The following is an 11,262-nucleotide window of genomic DNA, read 5'->3' on the forward strand; positions in this document are numbered from 1 at the left end:
CAGTACAAACCAGTATATACTTATTTTGCTTTGATGGAGGATTAATTGGTCCAACGAAATCTAGAGCCCATTTCTCAAAGGGTTCGATGCATACCTGAGGCTGTAGAGGCATTTCATTTGAAGGAGTTGGTTTCCCAACTCTTTGGCAGCTGTCACACCTTCTAACATACTGCTTTGCATCTTTAAAGAGAGAAGGCCAATAATATCCTAGAGAAAGGATTTTATAGGCTGTCCTCTTGTCAGCAAAGTGCCCGCCGCATGGTTCATCATGACATGCCTTAAGGATGTCAGACATTTCATCTTCCCGAACACACCTTCTGATTATACAATCTGGCCCTGTTTTGAACAATTCATTAGAAATCCAAGAATAATGTGCACTCTCCTGAATGATTTTCCTTTTCTCATTAGGAAATAAGTGTAGAGGAAGCTTCCCTGTAACAAGATAATTATCCATATCTGCATACCAAGGAGTCTTGGTAGTCACTGCAAACAAGTATTCATCTGGAAACTTATCTTCTACTGGAGAATCTTCATTAGTGTTTTGGATTCTAGACAAGAAATCAGCTACTGTGTTTTGTTTTCCAGGTCTATCTAACACAATAATGTTGAATTCTTGTAAAAGTAAAAGCCATCTTGTAACTCTACCATTAATGACAGGTTTGTTCATTAAATATCTTATGGCAGAGTGATCAGTATGGACAAAGGTTTCATAGCCGGTTATGTAGTGTCTAAACTTGTTGATTGCATGTACCACAGCTAAGAACTCTTTTTCTGTAACAGTATAATTTAACTCAGTGGGAGTCAAATTATTACTTGTGTAATAAATGGCATAAGGGATCAAATCCTTTTGTCCCAAAACAGCTCCTAGAGTTGTATCTGAAGCATCAGTAGAAATGTGGAAAGGGAGTTTCCAATTTGGCCCCCTTAAGATGGGTGCTTCAGATATTCTAGTCTTTAAAGCTTCAAAGGCAGATTGACACTCAGGATCCCATTTGAACTCACAGTCCTTGGTAAGCAATTTGAAAAGAGGGGATGCTATCTTAGTGAAGTTTTCAATAAATCTTCTGTAATACCCAGTAAACCCAAGAAAACTCCTAACATCCTTTTGGCAATTTGGAACAGGTAACTTAGAGATGACTTCAACTTTGGATCTATCAACCTTAATCCCATCTCCTGAAATATGATGTCCTAAAACAATCCCTTCAGTAAACATCATAAAACACTTTTCATGACTTAAAGAAAGATTTGTTTCCTTACATCTTACCAGTACTTTTTCCAAATTTTCCAAAGCTTCTTCAAATGTATTACCATAAACTGTGAAATCGTCCATGTATACCTCTACACAATCATGAATCAGATCTGAAAAGATTCCTAGTACAGCCCTTTGAAATGTAGCGGGTGCATTGCACAATCCAAAAGGGAGTACTCGGTAGGCAAAAGTTCCCCAAGGAAAAGTAAATGTGGTTTTGTATTGATCTTCAGGTGCTACCTGAATTTGATTATACCCATTAAAACCATCCAAGAATGAGAAATACTTTTTACCGGCTAAAGTGTCTAGTACCTGATCAATAAAAGGCAGAGGGAAATGATCCTTTAAGGTTGCCTTGTTCAATTCTCGATAATCAATGCAAACTCTCCATTTACCATTCTTTTTGGGCACTATAACCAAGGGAGAAACCCATTGGCTATCTGAAATGGGGTAAATGAAGTTTACCTTAAGCAATTTCTGGAGTTCTTCTTTCACGATTTCCCTAAGGTTTGGATTCATCCTTCTTTGTGGTTGCCTAATAGGTCTGCTGTTTTCTTCAATATAGATGTGATGAATACAAGTCTTAGGATCGATTCCTTTCATGTCAGTGTATTCCCATGCAAAGGCAGTGGAATGTTTTTGCAACAGTTTAGTTAATTCTTCTTGTTGTGGTCTTCCCAAGTTTTTGTTAATGTTCAATGTTTTTCCTGGAAGGATTTCAACTGTAGAACTACCAAACTCTTCCATTGAGAAGAGAGACATCTATCTAGAGGAGATATATTCAATGTCTGCATCTAATTGAAACTGTGTAGAGTCATATTGTAAAGGTATTTCAAAATTTTCTAATGTATTTAGAATTTGACTATCCTCACTGATTTCAGAGATGGTTAGAACAGGTTGAATAGTATCCTCATCATCAACCCACTCATCTTCTCCTATTTCTGTTATTGCCTTTGCTGGAGGATACAAGTTGAATTTCTTGGTGGAATTACCATCTGATATATACATGTCCCCATACCTACAACTTATGAAAGCATCAGCTGTGGCCAGCCAAGGTCTTCCTAAAATAAGAGGATGTCCTCCTAGATTGTTCTTGGGAGTTAAAATCATAAAATCAACTGGATATTCCCAAGAATCTAGAGAGACTGGAATATCTTCCAATACACCATCAGGTTTAATGATTGATCTATCTGCAAGTTGCAGTAAAGTAGGTGTAAAGAGAAGGTTAGGAAGCTTTAACTGATCCATGGTCTGTCTACTCATGATGTTGATCGCTGCTCCTAAGTCAATCAAAGTATTTGGGATTTCAACCCCATTAATATGAGTTTTGACAATAGGGCTACCAGGATCCACATACTTTTGCATGGTAATCTTACCCATCATTATGTCTGCAATTTTTCCAACTAGATGTATCCTTTTAGTATCTCTGGTTCTTTTTCCTGTTTTCTTCAAACTCAACTCCTTTAGTGTCTTCGCTAGAATGGGAATTTCTTTAATGGCTTGTAACAAGGGGATCTTGATACAGACATTCTTCAATTCATCTAGGAAGCTATAGTCAGGCATCCATATCTGCTTTTCCACTCCTTTGTCGATTTGTAATCTTTCAGGAAAAGGAGGTGTAGCTAAAGGTGTAGGTTGCTCAACTATGGGAGTTGTAAAGGTTGATTCTTTTTCTTTTTCTTTTTGGATATTTTGGTTTTGAAGTGATACTTCAGAACCTTTATTGACTTTGAGAGATTCTTCCTCAGAAATGCTTGGTTGTTGAACACTTGTAGAAGGTTGATCTAAGATTCTACCTGATCTGAGTTGTACTTCATTGAGAGGAACAACCATATAGGTAGGGAATGGTTGACCTTCCATCATGTAAGCATTTTGAGGGTTCCTATTATTTGGATTTGGTAATGGCTGAGAGGGAAGTTGATTTGATTTCTGCTGGGATTGAAGTGAGAGTTGAGAATTTTGATTTTGTGGAGGAGGTTGTTGTTGTTGAGGGTATGGCAATGATAGTTGTTGACCTTGATTTGGAAGTTGTGGGGCTTGCTGATTCTGAAATGATGGAGGATATTGATAGAATTGAGCAAATCTCCCATAAGGATTTTGCATGCTTTGCATCCATGCTTGAAAAGCATTTTGAGGTTGAGGCCAAGGTTGTTGCCAAGGATTCCAATTTGGTTGGGATTGAGAATTCATAGAGTTGTTAAACCCTTGATTCTGTTGTCCTTGCCAAGGTCTCCTTGCAATAAAACATAGAGATTCAAGTGTATCTAGATCCTCTTGAAAGACTGCTTTGAGGCCAGGAATTGAAGGACAATCCTTGGTCTCATGAGTTTCTGAGCAAATTACACATGTTTCTACAACGTGTGCATCTAAGGGACATTCCCTTAAAGCATGTTTCTTTCTGCATTTCGGGCAAAAGATAGCCAAAGCCTCAGCTTCTGCTTTTTGTTTATTGTGAATCTTAAGGGTATCAAGTTGTTCGCTAAGACTCCCTAAGATGTCAGTTTTAAATTCATCAAGCATACTACCGATTTCAGCCCTACTCACTGATCCTGTTGCAGATTTATTTGCCCTAAGGAGAGAAGGATCTCTAGGCCCTTTTTGAGTTTTTGATTTGCCCCTTGAGAGATGGATACAGAGTTCTGCTATATCATTGAGTGAAAGTTGAGAAATATCCCCTTTCCCCATCATGTTTAGGATATCTATCCATTCATCCCTAATGGCTTTTAATAAGAGGGCTTTTAAGGTCTCTTCATCCAAGGTATTCATTTTTGCTCTTTTCAAGTTATATTGAAATCTTTCAAGTAAATCTTCTAAGATCTCATCTTCTTTTTGTATCATTTTAAAAACCTCGTCCTTGTGATTAGTAGGCATACAATAGTCCAAATACCTATCCAAAAATGTCTGTTTCATTTCATCCCAAGTCCTAATGGATTGCGTGAGTAACCCCATGAACCATTTCAAGGCTTGATCCTTCAGTGTTGAAGGGAACAATTTGAGTTTCTGGGAGTCATCCAGGTAGTCATAAGTTCGACATACCACTTCAAACTCAAATAAGAATGTTTCAGGGTCCTCAGTCCTTAACCCATGGAAGTTAGGGAGGACAGATGGTGATATGTTTTTCATGGTGGCTCGGGAATCCTCATTAACAATGGGAAACCCAAATGAATTATCCCCATCTCTATTTCCTCCTCCAAGGGGACCTCTTCCTCCATTATTGTTATTGCTGTTTCCTCCTCCTCCTCTACCTCTACCTCTACCACCTCCTTCTTCCTCTGCCATGATGATTCTCCTAGGGATTTCAAAATCTTATGGTTCCTCTACAAAAGGTGAATGAGAAGAGATTTCCCCTTCTTCTTCAGATGATTCCAATTCCTCAATTACAATTGGTCTTTCTGTAGGAGAAAGAGAAGAGTCTCTCCCTGGTTCAAACTCAATAGAAGGTGTAGGAGAGTCAACTCTTGGCTCTTGAATTCCAGGAATTCTAGGACTAGGAGTTTCGGTTGGAGATAAGGGGGGTGTCTCTTGTCTATCCCTTGAAGCAGATGGACTTGTAAAAATTGAACTTCGAGATCTAGCTAAAAACCTTCCTCTAGAATCTCTAGCTCTATGCATGTCATTTTTTATTATTTTTCTTCAAGTCAAGTTAATAGTTCTTTTTCTGATCTTCCAGTTCACTCTAGGTGCAAGAAGAGAGCATACTCAAGAAACTACCAAATCAATAACTTTCTCTTTTCTGATCCTCCAGATCACCTTGAAGTGCAAGAGGAGAGCATACTTTGATAGGTTATCAACTTCTTTCCTTGAAATTTTTATGTTTTTTTTTTCTAAGAATATGGCTACTTAATTTCACTTCCCCAGCAACGACGCCAAAATGTTTAGTCAATTTAGTGTTCCTAAATTGATGTCATTAATTGTCAACCCGGGGCTCGTAAGCTGATGAAGTGAAGGTGTACTATATGTACTCAAGCAACCTCTTAGAGCTTTTTGTCGTTTGGGGTGTTGTTTGTGGTTAATTTATCTTCCTAAGATGGAGTGATGTTTTTATAAACAGATGAGTGATGGTGTGTGTAAGGTGAATTCTAGATGAGTGAGAGTGTGTGATTAGTGGTTTCTAACTACTTGCTGAAAAGGAAAAGCTTGAAAGAAATAAATAACTTGAAATGACTTGAAAGCAAAGAACCACTTTCTAATGGCACTAGACACCATTAATGCTGCTGCAAATAAAAGGTAAGAAAATCACCTTAAAAACCAATGATAATGTTTATCTCTTCCTAACTCCCTGCTTCTAACACATAGTACTGTGTAAAACACGATTAGGAAGTAGCTAAAGATGAGTTAGAAAAGTGATCAAAAATGAAAAAAATCTACTTTAAAGACTAGTTATAATGTTTTGCTCTTTCTAACTCTCTGCTTCTATCATATGGTACTATGTAAAGCACGATTAGAAAGTAGTGAAAGATTAGTCTAAAAAGTACTCAAAGCCAGCTGTAAGTTATTAGTATTATGACCTCTAAAAGATAAACAATTTGTGATAAAGAGACCATTCATATGTTAGCAGACAACTTTGAGAAATTAAACTAAAAATCAGCTATGAAAGTAAAGGCAACAACTTTGAATCTGTCAACTGAAAATACCATCAGTTATAAAGCAAATACATAAACACAAAAACAATCCCGGGTTAAAAACCTGCAAAAGAACAATACTGATCAGTCAAAATGAATGCTGCAAATGAAATAACAATGAAAGTGAATTAAGCTGTACATGTTTCAAGAAAAGGAAATGCTGAATGGAAAATAAAGAAATAGCAAGAATATAAACATGAAATACTATACAAGGGCAGTCATGAACAGGGGCCCTCCATTCATAATACCCAAAGAAGACTCAAGGAATTGAAAACTTCAGAACAGCACTGCTTCTATTACTCCATGTGCAGAAAATTACAGTCAAGAGTGCTAGAACAGCACTATCAAAACAGAGTCTTGAAATGCACTAAAATTATAACAAGTTCATAAAACACAGCAACTAAAAAGTAACCATAAGCGTACGCAGACGCAAGTTTTTATAGGCATCTGAAAGATGGCCTAATGCGTACAGCTAAAACTTGAAAAATAAACTAACTGTCATGCGTAATTAAGGTTCAATAACACGTCATAAGCCTCGTGGATGAGCTGGAGGTTCTGGTCGTTATGGGCATTGAATCCAGAGTTGGATTATGTCCCCCACAGCCTGCGTAAGACGGACAAATCACTGTTTGAACTGACGTGACCCAACAGCTTACGCATCACCGTTAAGCTGCCTTTGTTGACCGTAACTTGACCCTTGTTGACCGGAGGTACAGATGACGTGGCTGGCTGAACCAATAGCACAGGAACCTCGAGCACCTTGATTCCTAAGTGCCCATGTGGCTCGTTTGGCAAAATGACACGTGGAACCTTGAGATTAACAAAAAGGCTGCGGAATCATCAGATGGCTGCGGAATCATCAGATGGCTGCGGAATTCCTGTAAATATGTCAAAATTTAAACAAAATAGTCACACATTAGCAAAATTCCTTAATCATGCTTAAAGACATTAAATGTAATGATCTGGGTTGGTTTGCAAGGAAAATGAGGCAAAAGAGAGAGATGAGTGAGGGAAAACTGTAGGTAATGATGAATAATCAAGTGCAAAGTAGAGGCTCTACATTTCCCATTCCTGTCATTTATGAATTACTGGATGAATTGCATGGATCAATTTACTTCACCAAGTTGGATCTTCGTTCAGGATATCATCAAATCAGAAAGAAGACTGAAGACATTCCAAGAATAACATTTAGAACTCATGAGGGTCATTATGAATTTTTGGTCATGCCTTTTGGCCTTACGAATGCACCCTCTACATTTCAAGGCTTGATGAATTCCATTTTCAAACCCTTCCTTATAAAATTTGTGTTAGTATTTTTTGATGATATACTAATCTACAACAAGTCTTGGAAGGATCATGTTGAACATGTTGACAGGGTGCTACAACTATTGGAGGAGAAACAATTATATGCAAAAAGATCCAAATGTTTCTTTGGAGTACAAGAGGTGGAATATTTGGGTCATATTGTATCTCATGAAGGAGTTAAGGTAGACCCTAGCAAAATTAGAGCCATTAAGGAATGGAAAATCCCCACATCCATAAAGCATCTGTGGGGATTTCTCGGGTTGACAGGTTATTATCACAAGTTTGTTAAGAATTATGGGAGAATAGCAGCACCTCTAACAACATTATTGAAGAAAGATGCATTTTCATGGACTCTAGAAGCAACAAAGGCATTTGAACATCTTAAAGAGGCAATGCGCCAAGCACCAGTCTTAGCTACACCGGACTTCACAAAAACCTTTATTGTGGAATGTGATGCTTCAGGAAATGGAATTGGTGCTGCTTTAATGCAAGATGAAAGACCCATTTCTTTTGAAAGTCGTCCAATCAAGGGAAAGTTTTTACACAAAGCTATTTATGAGAAGGAAACGTTGGCAATACTACATACACTTAAGAAATGGCTACCCTACCTAATGGGGAGACACTTCAAGGTAAAAACGGATCATGATAGCCTTAAATACTTTTTAGAACAAATATTATCCTCTGAAGAGCAACAAAAGTGGGTCACAAAGATGTTGGGTTATGACTTTGAAATCATCTGCAAAAAAGGGAAGCAAAATGTGGTGGCAGAAGCACTCTCAAGAAAGGATGAGGATGTGGGAGCATTGTCGTGCGCCATTTCTATTATCCAACCAGATTGGATAAACGAAGCAAGGGAGGAATAGAAAAATGATGAAGAAGTGTGGACACTTATTCAAAAGTTACAACAAGATTCCAGTACATCTGATACATTTAGCTGGAAAAATGATTCGTTATGGTACAAAGATCGCTTATACCTCTATAAGAATTCCCAACTCAAACAAAAGATTCTTATGGAATTGCACACTTCTCCCTTAGGAGGGCACTCATGATTTTTAAAAACTTATCACAGGGTTAAGAAGAATTTTTTTTGGGATGGCCTTAAATCGGATATTCAAAAGTTTGTGGCGGAATGTTTGGTTTGCCAACAAAATAAAGTTGAAATAATTAAGACCCTGGGTTTATTACAGCCTTTATCCATTCCAAGCCAACGTTGGGAGGAGGTTTCAATGGATTTTATCACAGGTTTACCCAAGTCTGAGCGAAAGAGTGTCATCATGGTGGTAGTTGATAGAGTCACCAAGTATGCACACTTTTGTGCAATATCACATCCATTTAAAGCCAATATAGTTTCTACTGCATTTATGGAAACAATTCAAAAGCTACATGGAAATCCAAAGATTATTGTAAGTGACAGAGATCCCATTTTCACTGGAAATTTTTGGACAGAATTATTTTCTTGTTTTGGTACTCAGTTAGTTGATAGTTCATCTTATCATCCTCAATCTGATGGGAAACTGCGATAGTAAACAAATTTTTGGAAGGATATCTTCATTGATTTGTATCTGATAAATAAACACAATGGGTCAAATGGTTGCCTCTGGCTGAATGGTGGTATAACACTTCCTTCCATACAGCAACAAAAATGACCCCATTTATGGCACTTTATGGATATTAGCCACCATCCATCACATCACATTTAAGAGAAAATTATAAGGTCCAAGCATTGGAACATCACATCGAACATCAATAACAAGTCCTCCAACTCTTAAAGGATAACCTCATGTTGGCACAGAATAGAATGAAACAACAGGCAGATTAGCATCGTAGTGAAGGTAGTTTTGATGTAGGTGATTGGGTATTCCTACGGCTACAACCATATAAACAAATATCCCTCAATCAAGCTAAGAAGGATACTAAATTATCACCAAAGTATTATAGTCCGTACAAGGTGTTGCAAAAGATTGGTACTACGACATACAAATTGTAGCTTCCTACAGCTTCTCGAGTGCACCCAGTTTTCCATGTTTCATGTTTAAAGAAGGTTATAGGTGACAAGCTCCCAGTTCAAACAATATTGCCAGAACTTGACGAGGAAGGAAAAATTATATTGGAACTGGAAGCAGTGATAGAAACAAGAACTCGACAGCTACGAAATCGATCAATTTCGGAGTATCTCATCAAGTGGAAGAACTTATCCACTGAAGATTCCACATGGGAGGATGAGAATTTTATACAGAAGCATCCAAAACTACTCAAGCATTGAGGACAACACTTTTTTGAAGGAGAGGGGCATGTTAGGTCCCTATAATACTAGTGATTACCCCATTACTATTGTAGTTGTGTCCCTTATTAATATTGTTGTGCCCCTATTGTCCTCATATTGTTATTACTGTGCCTCATAGAATCCCTCTATTGTTATTTTTGTGGCTTTATATTATTATTGTTAGGTCGGTTGGGTTATATTTTGACTCCTTAGACTCGTATATATAGAAATGAGGTTTTGTCATTTGAATCATCCAAGAATTGTTCATTTGTGTAATGTAAAGGAGGTTGCCCCCTTGAAGAGGATGAATTCTAAGGCGTTCAACTATCTTTTCTATGTTTTTGTGAGCTGGTTTCATAACACAACACTCTAAAATGCAAAGGAATTTCAAGTTCTTCCATTCTACGCCACAACTTATCTCTAGGGACTGTGTCAAATACCTTTTTGAAGTCAACAGAGATCAAACTAATTCTTCTTTGTCCTCCCAAATCTTTTCAATAATGTATCTCAACGTGATACCATGATCCACTATAGAATGCTTTAGCCTAAAACCCGTTTGTCCCCTTGCCCTCTTTTCTTTTACTTCTGCCCAATTACTAATTCTATTTTCTACCATGCTGCCGAAAAGCTTTGCAAACAAAGGATTGATAATAATGGTTCCATAGTTGGAAGGATTATTAAATATCTCCACTATTAAAAGGGGGTATTGCTAGGCTAGCTGTCCAGTCCCTTAGGAATCCTTGCTGAATGATGTTGTTGAATATTTCCATGATGTGCGTTGCAAGAGTGTTCATTCCCCATTTTAGATACACTTCTTGAAGCTCAACCAAGTCCTTTTCCTTTCCTGTTTTCAACTTCTTAATTCCAATCTCCACCTCCTATAACGTGAAGAGCTTTGTAGTTGTGTTGATCTTGAAGGGAGGCTCTGCCTCTGATTCTTTCTCATAGAGTTGCTCACATATTCAAACCATTGTTTGGTTGTAATATTATTTTTGATTTGCTTCTTCCTTGGTTGAAGTTCCTGCCAGAAAAGATTTGGGTTATTATTGCTTATATATATTAAATCTTCTCGCCTTGTTTGTATGAAATCATTTTTTTCCTTTTTAGTATCTGCTTATATAACTTTACCTTCATCTTCTCCTTGTCTGCATTTTTCAAGGTTCTCCTTGCCATTTTTCATTCCTCATCAAACCAAGCATTTACAGGAAAATAATTTGATTATGATTTCCTATTTTTTGCTCTTTTGCACTTCTCAAGTGAACTTTGAATTATATTTGTTAACTCATGACTGTTGAAGCTTTTGAAACTAGTTTTCTCCTTCTGAATTAATCTCTCTAACATTGCCTTGAAGAAAGTACAATTTTCTTGTGTTAGAAGATTTTTTGCCCTTGATAGTGATTGCCGAGAGCATTGGGTTTTTCTCCCATTCTACCTTTCTTGTAACCATGATAACTTTATATAAATTGGGTTATGGTCTAATTTTAAGTCCCAAATATTCTCTCCAGTCTTAACTTCATCTATCTTTTCTATCAAGCTTTGTGAACACATCACATAGTCATCGACACTCGCCCCATTATACGTGTTGCAAGTGAAGTTCCCAGACCTTTTTCATCGATCTAGACCATTGCAAATAATTAAGTCAATGAAACCCCGACACAGTGTAAGCAACTACTCTCCAAAATGATTGCTAACTTTGTCATCTTCTGAACACCTCACCCATTGGGGATTCTCCTCTTCGGTGAGCCAAATAGGATTGTGATCATCTTTGCAACAAAGAATACTAGCTTGATGATTTGTTGTTCTAGCATTGAAATCTCCCATTA

This window comes from Pinus tabuliformis, chromosome Q, assembly GCF_031772625.1.
Source record: "Pinus tabuliformis cultivar Carrire ecotype Pingquan chromosome Q, CPIR1, whole genome shotgun sequence".
NCBI classification, from domain to species: Eukaryota; Viridiplantae; Streptophyta; class Pinopsida; order Pinales; family Pinaceae; genus Pinus; species Pinus tabuliformis.